Below are 8223 nucleotides of genomic sequence, written 5' to 3'. Positions count from 1 at the left end.
GGGGGGGGGGTGGGTGGGCTCCTGGCATTGAGTGGGTGGGGCAGGGAGGCTGCTCTACACTCCGCAGCGCCCAGGATGGCCCCCAAAGATGGTTCAGCCCCAGGGACCACAGTGCCGAGGGGGAGAAACTCTGATCTGTGGATTTGAATCACAAGCTCCCACTTCCACCAGGAAAAGCAGCAAAGCCATGCGACAAGGGGCAGCAGGCCCATCAGTGTGAGCAAGCCCGGCAGCGGCCAGCACCCTTCTCCCAGAGCTGTGCGGCCACGTGTCTGCCAGTGGGGACCCCCCCAGCGCTGGGAACCCACCAGGGAGGCGGCCGGCAGAAGCTGTACCGTGATGAGCGGGCAGCACCCCCTCCAGAGAGACTGAGGTGCGAGCACTCATGTGCATTTCCAGGGCCCACCCTCTGGGTGGGAAGGCTGAACATAGTTGCCTGCAACCCAGGCAGACAACCCCAGGCGCGGGGACAGGAGGGGAAGTAGGAAGGAAGAGACAGGGGCTTTGGGCCTGGGGGGCTGGGATGCCCGCCCATCGCCCACCCGGGGAGAGCCGAGGTCGGCCCACAGCGGGCGCAGGCACCAGCGCTCTGCGGATGCGCTCAGAACCCTGTGAAGCCAGGGGAGCAGGGAAGACGCGACGGGCTGGTGTGTTCAATTGCGGGGGGAGGCGGAGGCCTGCAACTACGCTTGAGATTCTTTGCAAGCGTTTCCTAAAGAGACAAACAGGAGGCTCATCAGCTGCAAAGCTGTACTGGAGCGGCTTGGGCCACGGGCAACTCCCACCAGCCCTCCCAGCCACAGCAGTGGGGAGCAGGGTGGCCTCTGAACCCCGGCCCGGGGGAAGTCCCTCCCCGAAGGGGCCCACCAAGCACTCAAGTCCTGCCCACGTCTGAGCTGGCGGGAGCCCCTCTCTCTGCTCCCAAGGCTGCTCCCCTAGACCCGTCCCCTAGGGTGTTTTCACTCGGGGGACACTGCCCCTAACGGGGTGAAAACTCCTTCTTGGGGGCAGAAAAGCTTCACTGTCTTTGAACAGACATGTGGTGTATCCACGGTGTTAGAATCTCACAGAGGGGCAATGAGGAAGAAAGTATAAAAGTGTTCTGTGGGTGGGGGCGGGGGGTAACAGTGAAAAAGAAGGCGGAAGAACGGCCCGCAACCTGCCCTCTAGACCAGGCTCTCGTCCAGGACCTGCCCCAGGGGTCACCAGGCCACGACTGGGGAAGCGAAGGGGCTCCTGGCATTGGGAGGGGGTGGGCCCGGGGATGCCAATGCCCAAGCCGCACGAGGCTGCTGTACTGTGGGGAGACCTTGCCTGAGACCCATCCTTTCAGATCCGGTGGCACCTGTTCTAGATGGTCAGAGTTTAAGCCAACACGAAACCAAGCCGGAAGGCAGAGCGATGGCCCCGTGCTCTCCGCTCCGACCCTCCCCGCTATGCTACCGTACGCATCTGGGCTTGAAGCCGCTGCCAGGCTGCCAGGGACAGAGTGACAGGAAGCTCTGGGGGAGGCTCCAGGGGAAGCACATTTTATACGGCAACTGACTGCGAACCCCGCGCACCGGCCACCACCAGCGCCATAAATCAGGGAGCCAGCAAGGCGCAGCAGTGCGCAGGCCGGCACCGCGGAGGCGGGTGGGCCCGAGGAGCGTCCGGGCTGCAGCTCTGTTTCTGCCCTCCTCCACCCGGCCCCCACCGTCACCCCACCTTCTGTCACCTCCCCTCGGGCTCCAAGTTAATAGCCCAGAGCAGGCGGCAGCGTTACTGAACAGAAGGCACGCGGTCTGGAGCAGCGGAAACAGTTTGGTTCACATTTCACAGCAGTGAAGTTCAAGGTGGCCCAGGCTGAGGGGCAGGGGGTGAGTTTCAGGAGAGGCCCCCCACCCTGGATGCGGGAGTGGGGGGACGTGGGGGCCGCCCCTGGAAGCGGTGCATCTGGGGACGGGCCTCCCCACCTTCCGCGATCAGCAGAAGCCATGGGGGTGCAGACTTTCCCGGAGGCTGAGGGCTGGCAGGCGGCGGCCCTGACAGCTGGCGGAAAACCAGCTAAGTGCACCGGGCTCCTGGCCATTCAAGCCGGCTTCGAAATCTCTCTCTCTCTGTTTAATCCGAAGTCATCTCCTGTACCTTGTGGGGTGGCCGGGATGCCAGTGCGCCCTCGGTGGAGGAAAGAGGCCCTTGTCAGGCTTCACCCGGCGCCACCCACCGGGGGGGAGCTGGGAGGGACTCGTGAGCTAATCCAACGTGGCATGCAGTCTTATAGGACTAATTTGAGCTCAGACCTAAGAAGGCTGATGTGTGCACACTTTATTTTCTCCAGTGAAGCCGGAGCATCCCTCTGATCTCTCTGGTTAGTAAACCCACTACAAAGCCTGTCTGGGTGAGCATGTGCCTGGGGAATTCTGTTCTTGGAAACGGAGAACAGGCCTCTGGAGGTGGCCCCTGCAGCCACAGCCGAGCCCCGGACACCCGCCTGGGGGAGGCCGCCAGCCTGCGAGACACGCGCGGACATAGAGAGCATCTCCCAGAACCCCCAGCTAATTCACTTAACCTCTCTCTGGTCCTTGCAAGGTCGCGAGGCCCAGAGTCAGAGCTTGATGCAGGCAAGAGCCATCAGTAAAGCTGGAGAGAGACAGAGCGGGGTGGGGGGAGCCCAGGGAACGGGGGTAGAGGGAAGGGACCTCTCAAAACAAAAGCAGCAGCATGTGACCAGAGGCAGGCGTGAGGATGCACATGGCCGGACGGGGACTTGCCCACTGACGGCTCTGATCTCAGGCCCTGTAGAGTCCTTGTTTTTAAGGTATCCCAAATTCCACCCCACAGACCTAATATTGACCGACATTTGGGCAAATCCCCCACCACACACACACACAATGGAATTATACATTCATGATCGAAAACCTAGTTTTTCCACCCAAAACGCCGTGCCCATCTTTGCACACCAATAAATAGTGAAACCATTTTTGTGGCTGCGTAACATTACACGGTTCACCCAGACCCCCAGCCATGGGTATAAATTTTCCACTGTGAAAATCAACGATGCAATGACTGTCCCCGTATGAGGAAGGCCTGAGGACCGGCAGAGAGAGACGCACGTGTCCCACTGACAGCAGACACCCTCTGGGAGCTGCCCCCACGGGTCCCCCCAGTGGCCCATAAAGGGGCCTCCCGGTTCCAAAACCCCTTTCCCAATGCTGCCTCCTGCTTCACAGGCTCCCTAGTGTCTGTGGACCAAGGAAGGGAGGTCTGCTTGGTGAACACAGCATCCCCCGTGTACCCTGTGGACCCACCCACACCCTGGTAATCCACACGGTAGGATTTCTTTAACAGCTTCACTGAGCTATAATTCGCATGCCCTACAATCCACTCACAGAGCTGTGCATCCATTGCCACAATCAATTTTCGAACCTTTTCATCACCCCAAAAAGAAACCCTGTACCACTTAGCAGTCCTCCCCAGCGCCTGGCAACCACTAACCCACTGTCTCTGTGGATCTGCCCGTTGTGGACAATTCCCGTCGATGGAATCACACACTATGTGGCCTTTTGTGTCGGCTTCCCTCACTGAGCATCATGTATTCGCGGTCCATCCACGGGGCAGCACCGTTCCGGACCGGGGCGGGGGGGGATGGAAGGCCAAGTTGTGTGTGTTCTTCCCACATCTCCCAAACTGCAGGATGAAGCCAGCAGGAAGTCCCCGCCCCCTCCTAGAGTCTGTAAAAGCCTCCATCTGCCATCCTGTCCCTATAGCTACCGCCTCCTCCTCTGGGGCCCAGATCAGCCCTGCAGCCTCGCCCCTCCCCCTCCCCCCACGGACTCGGGCGGTCTCTGCCTGCCCCGGCCCCATGGGCTTGGGTTCTAATTCCTTCCACCGACCCCCACTCTGCGTGGAGGCCCAGCCCCAGCTCCACTACCAGCTCTGCCATGTGTCCAGAAGCCCAGGAAGCAAGGGGTTCATCCACATACCACGGGGCTAGGGCCATGTGGTCCAGAACCCTCGGCGGGAGTCCAGGAGGAAGAAACGGGCAGCCCTGTCATCAGGGTGCGCTTTCGCAGGAGCTGTTGGGCGCTGATTTGGGTGTGAGTGTGGATGCCGCCCAGCCCCGAGGACGCTCAGGGTCCACTCGGGACACGGCGCCCCTCCTACCCATGGGGGCAGGGGCCCAGCTCCCTCATACCCCGAACGACCCCAGGATCGGGGGCCTCTCTGCCCACGGGCTTGGTAGAGAACTTCAGATTCCTCGGGGGCAGTCACCTCTCCAACATCTAGTTCCTGAAAGAGGACCGGTTCCTACAGAGCAGATACACTGACGCCCTGCGGAGTCCTGGTTCCCACAACCCTGCTGTCGGCCCAGCCCCACAACCCCTGCCCCAGAGAAGAGAGGCACATGGAGATAACGTACCCACCGCCCCAGAGGTCCATCCCTCACTCCCTGTTAAGTGCGGTTTTGTGGCTCTGGCAACAGCTAGCATCTGTCGTGCTTAAGGGACTCCAAAACCCAAGGCTGTGGACCACAGCCACGAAAACTGCCTTTCAGTAGGAAAAGGTGGTGGGCAGATGCGAGGTCTCGCACACATGCCCGGGGGAGAGGAACTAAACTGAGCTGACGAAGCCTCACTACCAGAGTCCAAAAAGTACAGCCGTACTAACCAACCACCCTCTGCGCCAAAGAGAGAAGTGTAAGCCAGGGCCCTCAGCTAGGGCTGATCCTGATCCCAGGAGACACATGGCAATGCCTGGGGGTGTCTGTGGCTGTCACACTGGGGGCTCGTGGCATCGAGGGGGCAGGGCCAGGGAGGCTGCTCCACACCCCACAGCACCCGGGACGGCCCCCCTGAGGGTGACCTGGCCCCAAGTGTCACAGCACCGCAGGGGGTGGGAGTGAGGGTGGGGAGGGGACCCTGGATTGGGCTGGGCCAGAGTCCGAGGGACCAGGGCCATTTGTACCCAGAGCTCTGCTGGATCCTTATCCATTTCACCCCCTTTGTAGGCGGGGATGGTCGCTGGCCACAAGGAAGGCAGGGCCATTCCCCCTGGCGCCGGGGCGGGGACACGGCGGGCGCCCCCCACTGCAGGGCGCGTCAGGCAGGGAGCAGGTGGCCACGAGGCTTTCCTCCCGTGCACAGAGGGCTGATGAGGGTTAGCGTCAGCGATGGGGAAGACCACCCTGGAGAAGAAACTCTACCTCAACTTGACAGTGAACACAGAGTGCAGACTGCAAGTGGGACGAGCGTGCTGTGCTCAGCGGAGAGGGTGGGAGAGGGCAGCCCTCTGCAGCCTCTGTCAGGTAGACGGGGACCAGAGGTGCTCCCTCCAAGGGGCTCTGGCAAGAGGCCACAAGCCTATTTTCTCCAGAGTTTTAGAGCCAGGAGGATGCTGGGCGCCCCTGTGGCCTGCTGGGCAGACCTGAGCCCGAGGGCTGGGCACCCTGCCCGCAGTGGGGAAGTCGGGTGGGCTCTGCAGGGGGCCGGCAGTGGCACATCGGCATTTGGCCTGGCCTGCCGGGCACCAAAGCCACCAGCGCCCTCACTGGACCCTCCGGAACCTCCAGAGACAGTGGCTGGGAGCCAACCTGCTGGAGGGAACAGCCCCTCTGTTGCCGGAGACTCTGTGGGCTGCAAAGAAAAGAGCAAAGGAGGTGACCTTCAGCCCTGACGGGCTGGAGCCAGAGCGCCTGCACCCTCGATTCTCTAGACCAGGGACTGCAAACCAAACGGCAAATATTTTCCACTTTGCAGGCCAGACGGTCCTGTTACAACTGCTCAATTCCACCACGGTAGGCAAGCAGCCCTGCAGGGCACGTCAATGAATGGGCGCATCTGTGCCAATAAAACTACTTATCAAAGTGAAATGTGAGTTTCATCTAGTTTTCAACTGTCACACACTCTTCCTTTGATTTTTTTCTCCCCCAGCTCCTTAAAAATCTAAAAATCATTCTTTTTGCAGACCATACAAAAATAGTCGACCTGCCAGGTTTGGCCTGTGGGCCCCCGTTTGCCGACCCTGCTCTAGAAGAAAGAACAGGAACACCTGAAATTCACACAGGCTGGCGAGCATGAGAGCTTAGCCTTTAATGCGTCAGCAGAGGGAGAATGACAGAAATGGACGGTGCGGGGAGTGAGGGGCTCGCTAGGTGCCTGAAGAGGTAACGAACCAACAAGTACAGAAGTCTCTAGAATCTGGGAAGTGGACGTTCTCCCCCTTGGCTGCATTCCGAGGAACGTGCTGGAAGGGGATGCAGACGGGACGGGGCACTCAGGCTGCAGGAGAGGCCCCTGCTCAGCGGGAAGGGGCCCTGGGTCCCCCCCGTGCCCCACCCCACCCCCCGCCCTTAAGTCCACAGGCCCAGCACCCCGGGAACCAAACAGTCCCCTGCCGCCAATGCCCTCAGCTTGTCACCTGCGAGGCCAGGCGCCCGGCGGCCTCTTCAGCCCAGACTCGTTACGGGGGCAGCGGAGCTCGGAGGTCTGGACCTGCTGTCCCGTTCCACCACCGAAAGGCCTGGAGGCTGACATCAGGTGGCAAACGGACAGGTGCCCCGTGGCCAGTGGCCACTCCTGGCAGAAGCTGCCGGGCACCCCAGGACCCGGGCCGGCTCAGAGCAACGCTTGTCACTTGTTCAGTAATTTCACGCTCCGCGGCCTGGCGATGTGAGCGTGGAGCCCCATCTAAGGCTGCGCTTCCCAAGTGCCACTTGTTTGTGAACACATGGCTGAACCCCAAATTGCGTTTAATATCCGGGCAATCCCCGCCGGCCCTGCAGCAGGGTCGGCTCCAGCAGCGCCTCCGGGACCAGCCCCGGAGCCAGGCTGATAACTCAATCACACAGAACTCCCTGCAAACATACCCCTGTGGATCTAAAGGGACAATCCTGACACCCCCGTCTCTCCTCTTGCAGCGAAGCCAGAGGCTCTGCCAAAGACAATCCCCCCCCAGTTTCCTGAATTAAGTATAAAAAGCCCAGCACTTTAAATCCCGGGGCGCCTCTCCAGTCTTCCTGGCTACAAAACCCATTTCCTTTTCTCAACTGCACGGACACAGCGAAGTTAGAGAAACAGATCATTAGAAAGACAGAGAAGAGCCAGCCCGTCTAGACCGCGCTGCCCAGCGGAGACGTGACGCAAAGCCACCTGTGAAGCTTAATTTTCTTCATCTTAATTTTTCACCCCATTCAAATGTGGAAAGAAGCAGGCGACATTTGCTTTAAGGATGGATCTTGTTTAACCCCACCTGTTCAGAAGCATCAGCCTGTAACCCCCCTGAACACCCTGGTGCGGGGTTTCCTGCTCCTTGCCACGTGCCCTGCCGTGGACTCGGGGTGTTGCACGCCACCGGCTCCCCTCCACTCCATCGGGCCACGTCTCCAGGCTGTGACGCCTGATCGTCACGGCCTAGACCCTCTTTTGCAAGGGTCCAAGGTCTGGGAAACACTGAAGGAATCAGGATCCGGGCTCCAAGTCCTCCGGGTCCACACTGCTCCCACTTCCGGGTCTGGGAGAAACCCACCATCTGTCCCAACCCTGGGTCCTAACTCATAACGGCTGAGAAATTCCGCGAAGGAACCCCAGGGCTCTGGCTTGGGAGGCTGGTAGGAAGCTCAGCAGGAGAGGCCTCCCCTGTCCCATGACCCAAGTACCAGAGTGGATGCTTGTGAAGAGCCGGGCCCCTTTTTGCAGTGGAGAGAAGGTTAAAGGGACTGAAACCTGAGAGCAGGGGCCGCTTGGTCTGAGCCCAGCTCAGAGCTGGGCAGAGCTCGCCGGCTTCCTCCACGGCACCCATGGTACCAGTCTTGGGTAGAAGGCCCCTGGTCCCGGCAGCCAAGGAAGGGCTGGGCCTGCTGCCTGCCCGACGGCCCTCCCAGCAGCTTCTCCCTCCCAGGGCCCTGCCCAGTGCTCAGCCGCTCCCTGGACTCGCCACTACGGGGCCTCGTGCCCCCAAAGCTGCCCGTCAAAACCACAGACAGGTGAGTGCAGGAGAAAAGGAATTTGAGAACAAGCGCTTGGCTCAGATGTCAAATCTGTTGGCCAATAATCGGCCCTCTGGGACCAGAACGGCAAATTACTGAGGAATATCAAAGGAGTCTTCCGGCCTTTCAGTGACCTCTGAATGTGGATGGCGAGGCAGCAGGAAGCCCTCAGGCTCGAGCGCAGGGTCTGCTCTGCCAGGGTTCTGCTGTCTCTGTCTCTGTCTCTGTCTCTGTCTCTCTCTCTCTCTCTCTCTCTC

The 8223-nt window shown here is 60.4% G+C and overlaps 1 protein-coding gene across 1 annotated transcript in view; it reads right to left on the bottom strand.

The window, feature by feature from the left end:
- Window positions 1-8223, bottom strand: part of KDM4B (lysine demethylase 4B) — a 94391-nt gene that overhangs the window by 40288 nt on the left and 45880 nt on the right. The window lies entirely within an intron of this gene.

This window comes from Lipotes vexillifer, unplaced genomic scaffold (genome assembly GCF_000442215.2).
Source record: "Lipotes vexillifer unplaced genomic scaffold, Lipotes_vexillifer_v1.1 scaffold1011, whole genome shotgun sequence".
In the NCBI taxonomy this organism is placed as follows: Eukaryota; Metazoa; Chordata; class Mammalia; order Artiodactyla; family Lipotidae; genus Lipotes; species Lipotes vexillifer.
Note: the sequence above shows the minus strand (reverse complement) of the source record. Positions and strands in the feature narration are given on the sequence as shown.